Source organism: Helianthus annuus, chromosome 5, assembly GCF_002127325.2.
Source record: "Helianthus annuus cultivar XRQ/B chromosome 5, HanXRQr2.0-SUNRISE, whole genome shotgun sequence".
Classification (NCBI taxonomy): Eukaryota; Viridiplantae; Streptophyta; class Magnoliopsida; order Asterales; family Asteraceae; genus Helianthus; species Helianthus annuus.
The window spans coordinates 161,401,268-161,411,262 of NC_035437.2; positions in this window are offsets into that span (position 1 = coordinate 161,401,268).

Genomic DNA, 9,995 nt, shown 5'->3' on the forward strand with positions numbered 1-9,995 from the left:
ACTTCAATCTCGGATCCCACCATCTTAAGATCGTAATACTCATTCTCCAGTTTCTGAATCTCATCACGAGGACAATACTCCCCCTTATCAACTCCTTAAAATCGTCCCAAGTAGTGGCATTTGCCTCCTCGATGCCCAACATCTGAACCTGGGCATTCCACCATGTCAGGGCACCATCCTCGATTATGCCTGTAGCATACTTCACTCTGTCCCCAGCAGAACAGTTACACATTGCAAACACCGATTCTGCCTTCTTAAACCATCGCAGGAGTCCTACAGCCCCTTCAGTCCCACTGAAGGTCTGTGGCTTACAATCCATGAACATCTTGAACGTACAAGAAGGTGGATTGTTTTGGTTTTGCGCTTGCTGACCTAATGGACGAAAAAAACACATTACAGGGGTAAGAGTTGTGTACGCGACACAAGAACAAAAGGTAATTGGCACATATCGTACCAGCTTGATAGGCTGCCAAAGCCTCAGCCACACGTGTGTTGATTAGGTTTGTCAGCTCAGCTTGGGCCATCACGATGTGACCACGTCCATGACCTCGTCCACTCATGATTCTATATATGGAGAGGGAACAAATTTAAGAGTCGTAATGAGGTAAAAGTCAAGTATCACGTTGAAACCCACAAACTACCAAGTTTACACACAATAGGGCAGAACCCTTCTCACACTCATTAAGCTTCACTGGGACTTACATGCACCTCACGTTACTATTATGTGTGCACCCATAATAATAAGGCAATTTGTATGCTCGTCTCAGTGCCTCTTAACTTGCGCTAAAAGTTTCCCCGCATTCAAGTAGCAAAGCAGAAGGTATTATAGGATTACGAATCACAAGAGTCGAGAAGTGGTGTCACACTGTCAAATCACCAAAGTATCTAATGTATGGTTTCATGCAAGCTGTGAGTGTGTGACTACTAAACAAGTAATGCATAAAGTAAACAGAAAACGAATCTTGCAATCTGGAGCTGAGTGTCATGGTCGATTTTCGAAGTTGTTCGGTTATAGTCTGGTTTTATAAAAACTTTTTCAAAACCTAGTTCACTATAACCAGTGGCTCTGATACAAACTGTCACCCCCCTAAAATACCACATGCGGAATCACCGCGGGAGGTGTGACATACCAGGATCCAAGTGTCACACCCCTAATTTCCACGTGTCACCGGTGGGCCCGGTGGGGAGTATAGTGACGTAGTTGGCATCATCATAGGCAAACAACACAATATATAAATGCACAGCGGAAGCAAAGATAGATTCATTTCAACTTTAATATAATGTAATATTAAATATCACTGATAGTTGAAACGGATCCACAGGCGGATCAAAATAAAATAAGATATTGTTCAACAGTTTTATTGTCATCCAAGCTTGCGAGACTTATTGTGGACGCTCTAGAAGACAGCCAGCCTAGTACGTATAGTACCTGCACTTAACCTTTTGGGAAAATACGTCAGTTTACACTGGTAAATACAAATTAACTGACTCATTTTGAAAAGATTGAAAATTGATTTAAATGCACATGGCATAAAAATATTTTTATAACTTGGGATAATTATGCAATATAATCTTGTAATGGATTTACATGTTACTCCGCGTTCAGTAGCCCGATCCGTAGACCGGGTTAAATATTAATAGACACACCACAATATAGAGTTATACACTGACGGGTGTACGCCTACACCCCGTGCTCAGGTCGTGGCCATCTCATAAGATGATGCCAAGGATATCCGGGACATGGTCATTAACCGCCCAAAGGCTTCAAGTAATAAAACACATTCAAAACAAGGTCATCTCAATGAATTTAACCACTATACGATTAAAGAATTCGATGCCGGACCAAGCGGTATTTTATATACCTTACCCCAAGCCCGTATAGGGAAAATAAGTTAAAAGTATTTACCTTAGTAAGTATGAATCACAATTGGCAAGTGGAGGTAGCTTTTACTGGATCTCCTATTCTGGAACAAAGGTTTATAATAACCTATTAGATTTCTAACGGATCTTTATTTAAGCCTAAGCTTAGACCGGTTAGTTTTAAGGACGATACGGTTCAAGCGCACGATTTAGCGAAGACCGAATAGAACGTGATTTAGACCCGACAAGTTTGGATACTTGTATAATATGGGTATGCTAAATACATTCTGGATTTTGAGACAAAAATGATAACGTTTGACCCGTTTCGGTCAATTTATGCAAACTAGTTACATAAACCGAACCGAACGCTAAAAGAGCGTTTACGGGTAACCAACAGAGTCACATGCAAGTTCCCTGAGATAATATGCCTTAAATATGTTATAATATCAGCAAGTTATGTTCTATTATGCCCCGAATGAATTTAAACTCAATTTATGCCTTATAAGGGCATTTTGGTCATTTAAAAGATTATAAAAGAGTTAAATTGGAAATCTGAATTACAGGTCTGGTTTATACAGTAAATACACTTAATTTGATATATTATAACAGTAGGGTATGACCCATATACAAAACTTATCATTTAAAATCAAACTATGCATCGTAGGGGTATTTTAGTAATTTCACAAGGGCTAAAAATGTCAAAACTGGAAACCTGAGTTCAAAAACTTATACTTACTGTTATTTTATAAAAACATGCTAAATATATCAGTAGGTATAATCCTTATATGTTTAATATGGTTATAGTACATACTATGCGTTAAAAACGCTTAGAAAGGCGATTTTAGAGCCGTTTCCGGGTTTTTAAAAGAAAGCTGAGATTTTTATATTTCCAGAATGCTCAAAATAATTTATTTAACAAATAAAATCAGTAGAAAAAGGTTTGGGGTCAAAAGGATTTATAAAACTCATTTTATGGCTTAAAAGGTCAAAACCGGTATTAACCGAATAAAACTTAGAGACCTATGATACGATTAGCCAAAAATTAAATAAAAATCTTCAAAAATCCCAAAATATTATATAACATCAGTGGGTAAAAATTTTTATATCAAAAAGTGGGCTTAAATAGGTTATACGCTAATTACGCCGTTTATTTAACATAAAGCTTTAGTTTTACGATATCGAGCATAACTCTAAATCTGGACCTCCAACTGATATGAAATTTTCGGTGCAAGTTTATAAATCAGTAATAAAGGTTTCTACTCTTTCACTTTTCCAAAAATCACGTTTTATAGCAAAAAGGGCAAAATAGTCAACTTTAAGCATAAATCGGAAACATGCATATGAATCGGTTAAGCATGGACTCAAGTTGTAAAAATTCCAGAGAGTTAAACTTAAATATAAATGGTCCAAAATAAGCTCTAATGCAGATCTCAAACATGCATGCACGGATCCGAATCGAGAGTCAAAGAAAAAGTCATTTTGTAAGACTTTCGGTTCCAATCCGGGATTATACTAAAAATTGTCGAGTTGATCATGATAAAACATATTCTTACATTCATTATAAAGTTATTTTGATGATCAAACTGATTGCATGTAATCTACATTACTATTTATGCTATATTTTGCAAAAACAAGTTCTGTTGACTTTTTAAGAACAACTTTGACTCGACAATAATCATGCTTAGAGTGGGAACCAGAGAATACCCTTTTGAGGGTTTGTTTCCCACATAAATACCAACTTGTAGGTACTTTCAATTTGAGAAATGACTGAGCCATTTTCGTTTAATCGAAAAGTCAAACTAAAGTTACGACCGATTGACTTTCGGCTAATAATCTAAGCTAGAACGAAATAGAGAAGGTTATGAATGCTTACAAGAGTCCTAATGAAGCTTAGATATCACTATGAAGGTGCCTTGTCGTCCAGAAAGCTCCAGAAGTTGCCTTGTGAATTTTTGAAGTTGCAAGAGTTCTTATGTTTACTACCACAAGACCCAAATGTGAAGAATTGATCTGATTATAAGGTGATTCAGGTGTTATAAGAGAGCCACAGGTGTCCTAGCTTGCATGTAATTCGATTGGTGCATTTGGGAGGTGATAAAAAGCTGTAACCAACTCAAATTTCGATCAACTGGCAGCTGTCCTGAAGTTTCTGTCACTGTGCCTGGGACGCGGCCCGCGTAAGGGGCTCCAGGCGGGCCGCCTGGAGTCTGCAGATCCACAAAATTTGTTCAAACTTTGCAGTTTGGTCCCTGCTCTTTGGTTACGAGGTTTTGGCCATTTATTTTGACTCTTAGACCCTCAAACTTGATTTTTAAGAACCTTGGGACATTTACCCACATGGTAAAGTCCTCGGTTAACTTTGCGCTCACCCGAAAAGTCATGAAATTCGACGTTGACGCTTTTAACCCCTCAAGTACGGTTTTGGCCATAACTTTCTCATACGATAACGAAACTTCATGAAATTTTTACCACATATTCTAGTGAGTATATTTTATCATTACAAAGCTTCGGGGCTGCCAAAAGATCACTCAGAGGTATAAATTCAACATGTTGACACTTTTAGTCCCTGTAGTTTGAAATTCCTCACTTTCGTGCATTTTCCGCTTCGTATGATCCGTGATCTATCTGTTTAGAGTTATAAACACCATGTAGGGTTATTATAGAGTCTATTTATCCATTGTTGACACTTCGGACCCTTATATTCCATAGTTTTCACTTTTTGTCAACTTTAGTCCCTCTAAAGTATATTTTCACGTATTCAAGGTCTATGACACGTGTCAATGCATCATTGGACGTAAATTTCCGAGGTGTTACACCAAGCCACCAATCACATTGAACTACGCATAATATTTAGATAAAACAATCCATTCATTTCAAAATATAAATTCAAATCATAAGTTTAAACCAAAGTAAATATTCAGCGAAAGCAAAATGTAAACTGTAAGTTAATTGTTTCAAAACATGAGTTCATAATCAATAAAGCAAGCATCCAAGAGTCCCGGTCCATGACCACTCCAGCACTCCCAGATAGCAAGTCCATAATCCAGATTCTAACGACCTGCAAGCATGCAGACAAGTGTGTCAGACGACGCTGGTGAGTTCAAAGTTTTGTTAACGCGTTTAGTTACCAGATATATGTATAAAACAGTTCAACGATTTGTTTTGATGTTGTTATTAACTCGATTACCGCAAATGGCTACAAGATGTATTTGCCCAACCCTAATGCCTCTATCAAAGCATTGGTCAAGTGGTCAAGGTAATTAGTTCACGCCCGTCCTTCCCGGTACGGTGTGAGGGTGCCAAACCTAAGAACGCTATCAACTAATAACCTCGTTGCCTCCCCGGCATCTATCGGTAGATGTAAAGGGTCTTATATGATAGAAACTGAGTAATAACAAACATCCCATTAACCCGATGTTCCTCCCCGGAACAATTACCAGATATCCCTCCCCGGGATGCATGCTTGGGAAAAAGAGCAGTGAACTCACCTTGGTTTCCTCGGCTTGATTTGTTACTTGTTCACACTTAAATAGTCACACCCTATGGTATTCAAGCACTCGTAATCAGTTTGAGTTCACGTATAGCCATATTGTGCATACAAGTTATCGCAACAGTTATACAGTTCATATAATCCCACATTTCATATACATGTTCTATAACAGTGCTTAACAGTTAAACGTGCCATACGCCAGAAGAGACTAACTCATAACTCCTTGGTCATTCTTAATCGTTATTATCAGTATGTATCATGATTTCCTTAACATTTCTTTCATCAACCAAGTCAATAGATCTACTGTGTTTGTGTACCATCTTGACGAAACATCAAGGTCTCGTCGTAATCCCCTATTGACGAAACATCAAGGTTTCGTCGAATGTGTGTATGTGACGAAACTTCAAATGTTTCGTCGAGAATGTATGTGTGACGAAACTTCAAGAGTTTCGTCTAGGATGTTACTTTCGTGGGGAGGAGTCCTTCTTCTTTCTGCCCTACTGTTTCATCAAGATTAACCACAATTCCAATCCCCTACGGTTCTGATTCATTCATGACTATACATAATGACACATAATGTTCATACAACAGCATGAGCATAAAACCAAGCAATAATGTTGACAGAACAACGTATTAGATTCAATATGTCGAGTTAAACAATAACGTATGAAACCCTAACTACGGCCCATCCTCGCTACCGTTCCATGCTTAACCTTCAACATACAGAGCTATCACAACAGTCCAATTATGATTAATCCGTAACTCATCAATCACTGTTAATCATGCATATAATCCTGAGCGACAAATCTCATAACTCAATTAACATGCAATTGATTCCAGAATGATATCAATATCATACAATACATTCAACAAAACAATATCACAGACATACACTATCAGTCAAGAAGGCACTAACCAGGGTATCAAGGAGTTTAGATGAATCGAGATAAAAAGAATGTCTTGAAGTACTCTACGATTGCTGTCGCACAAGGTTTCAACGAGGAGAACTTTAGTGTTTTTAGTTTTCGTAACTGCTTAAAAGGAAGTTATATAAATGATCAAAGTTGTTGGGCTGTGACCTGGGCCGAGGCCCATTCTCTTGACAAAACATCACCCTCGACGAAAGGCTTCACCTTTCGTCGGGTTGAAAGTGGCGAAACTTCCAAAGGAAGTTGATGATGACGAAACTCCTCATACCACTTCTTAATTAACTATGCTAACTATTATTTCACACCATACATGATAACCAAGTATTATATAAACTGAAAGTTATACACTTAACCACACATATTCAAATAGTACACAAATAGTACACATACTCAATTAAATTACAAAGACAGGGTTTGTAACAAGTAACGTGTCAAGGAAAAGTCTTGGAAACTCGGGTTGTCACAGGGGCGATTGATGAGGTAGGCAACAATAGTAAAGCAAAGGGTTTAGAATGTTACGTGCAACTTGCATGGGATAAAAGAGTTAAACTGGTTTCGACTATATGTCGATGACGACGTTTGGCATATCCACTATATTCTTGTGTGTGAGGCAGTGAGGTAAGATGAGATATACCACAAGAGGATAAATGTGGTAAAAGCTTCACGAATTGACTGTCGTCATCGAAAATAATTGCTATATTTCCGGTGGAAATATTTTTTAGCAAGACGTTGAAAATGAATAAATGTATAGAATGAATCAGATTTGTTTTTTAAAGGATATATCCAATGTACTAAGTAACATGATACAAAAATAACATAGTATTTATAGTTATCAAAAGAATCAATAGGTGAACACATCTGATACTAAATCAAGTGGTGCATTAAATAGAAGAGAAGTGTTGGAGAAAAGGTAAACGATAACTTTTACTAATATGACTTGAAGGTGGGTGCAAATATGAATTAATAGGTAAATTTCCATTTATATATCTTGGTTTGAAGGTGGGCGCAAATATGAATAGGATAACGAATTGGAAAGAGGTTATTGATATGTTTAACAAAAGACTTACCAATTGGAAGGCAAAAAAATTGTCTTTTGCAGGAAGGGTCATTCTCGTAAAATCAGTGTTTGGAAGTTTACCTAACTACTATCTATCCCTATATAAGTGTCCTATAGGTGTACTGAAGGTATTGGAAGGGATTCGTAGAAAGTTCTTATGGGGCGGATGTAATGTAAATAAAAAATAAGATGGGTGAAATGGGAAAATGTTGTGGCCTCGAAAGATTTCAGAGGTCTTGGCATTGGGAACATTAGAGACTTGAACCTGGCTCTACTGGTTAAATGGTAGTGGAGCCTGAAAATGGAGCCAGGAAGCTTATGGGTAAAAGTGATCAAGTCGATCCACGTTAGCCAAAGGAAAGTGGAATCAATACCGATTAAAAAATCTATGTCCGGAGTATGGAAAAATATCGGTGAGATAGAAAAGGAGTTTACAAGGAATAATATTGATGTTACCACAAGTTTGAGAAGCAAGGTAGGAATGGGGGACAAAACTCTGTTTTGGGTTGACACCTGGTTAGGAAATGACCCGCTGAGAGTGCAATTTCGAAGTCTGTATCAATTAACCACAAATAAGAAGGTATTGGTGAACGAGTGTTATCGGGTAATTAACGGGGGGAAGATCTGGGATTGGGTATAGGCAAGGATTCCAAGTAGTGTAACAGAACTACAAGAGATGGATAATTTAAATGGTTTACTGCAACAACAGCCAATATCACTGGTTCGGGACGTTTGGTACTGGAGAAACTATGAACAACAAGAGTTTAGCACTAAAATTGTGAGACAGGCATTGAGTTGGCAGCTAGATCTAAATGTTCCAGTTTTTGAATTTATATGGAATAGATGGGTAACAAGTAAGAGTTTAATGTTTGTTTGGAGGGCAGTAGAGGAGAAAGTTCCAATGGCAGCAACATTATGAAACAGAGGGCTGAACCTCCCAGACGTGACTTGCAAGACATGTGGGCCAGCAGACGAAACTGCTGCTCATGTGCTTATTCAGTGTAATTTTGCGAAGAGAATTTAGGAAAAGATTGTAACTTGGATTAGAACACCGATGGTAAATACGGAACGAAGTATAAAGGAACTGCTGCAGGAGTTGAACGATCTACCGAGGAGCCAAAACGTGAGAAAAGCGATACATGCGATTGCAATCCAGACGATGTGGTTACTTTGGAAAGCCAGGAACGAAAAAGTTTTTTTAGGTAAACAAGGCGTGATACAGATGATTATAGAAGAGATTAAGGAAGCTTCTTTTCAGGGTTTGAAGATGAGATCAAAGTTCAATTCGGTGTCGAGACATGAGTCGTGGGATTTCAATGTAATCTTGTAATTTTTTAAGTTTTTGTTTTCTTTCTTACTCTTTAGTTTGGCTGCCTAGCTCCTTGCTGGGTGCTTGTTTTGACTGTTTTTTGCGATAATAAAGGTTCCATTTGCTATTAAAAAAATATTATACATTTATGTAGGTATTAAATATTTTGTATAATAAATGTTCCAAAAGGTTGAATTCTCACATACTACAACAAAAACAATCATTAAAACGGTAGTAAATGTTTTTTGTCTAGTTGTTTTTAGTGATACCTTAATTAAACATTAAAGCGGTAGTAAATGTTTTTTGTCTAGTTGTTTTTAGTGGTACCTTGATTAAACTCTATTGGCAACTAACCGTTACGATTATCTTTTGCAACTTAAACATTATGGCCTCCGAAATCCGAATATCCGTTGCAAAATCAGCAACCAAATTTGCGAGCAAACTATTTTAATACCAAATGATTTTGGTTGTGAAAAAAAAACAATATGACCATATATTATATATATGAACAGTCTACGATCACCCCAGGCGTTTTCAGACCAAAAAATGCTTCAAATCAACAACGAACCCTTTAACATGTTATATTTGGACGGTCTACGAGCACTCTAGCCATTTTCATATGATTAATGCTTCAAACCAACGACTAATCCTTTGACATGTCATATTTGAACGGTCTATTGTGTATCAGAAATGCTTCAAATCAGCATGGAATCTGCACCCTTTCACATGATATCATGTTTATGTGGGACATTAATAAAGAAAAAGATGAAGATGCAAAAAATTTGGGCTATATATGATACAAGTATGTATCTAAAAATATATCTTTTGGTACATGTGACAAGAAATGAGAAGGCAGATACATAGGATTATTATGAACTTTAAACAGACAAGATTAAATATTCCTTTTCTTTCTATTGAGACAAGCAAAAGGTCTGGGACAGCCATGGCCAAAGAGACTAAATCATGAGTGGGGGCAAAGGGTTCAAGAAAAGAAAAAAAGGGATATGAAGGGAGTTTCTTCTATTCTCTCATAAAACAACTTTAATTTCATCATCATCATCATCACTTGGAAAATAATTAGCTTTTTTGTTGGTTGATTGTGATTGTCTGAAAAGAACCATGCCTTTCTAGGAGGAAAACATTGCATATATTACTTTCTAGGAACCACCATCACCCTACTATTCCGGTCAACTTTGCCGCCAATAACCATTTCAATCTTACACACTCCTTTTAACATCTGCAAATATATAAAATTAATAGTCGTTGTATCGCCAATGATCCCCAGTCCAATTGGTTTGGGGGGAGGTGGTAAGGTTTACCCACTTTAGTGGGTTCCTGACCGGGTGTTCA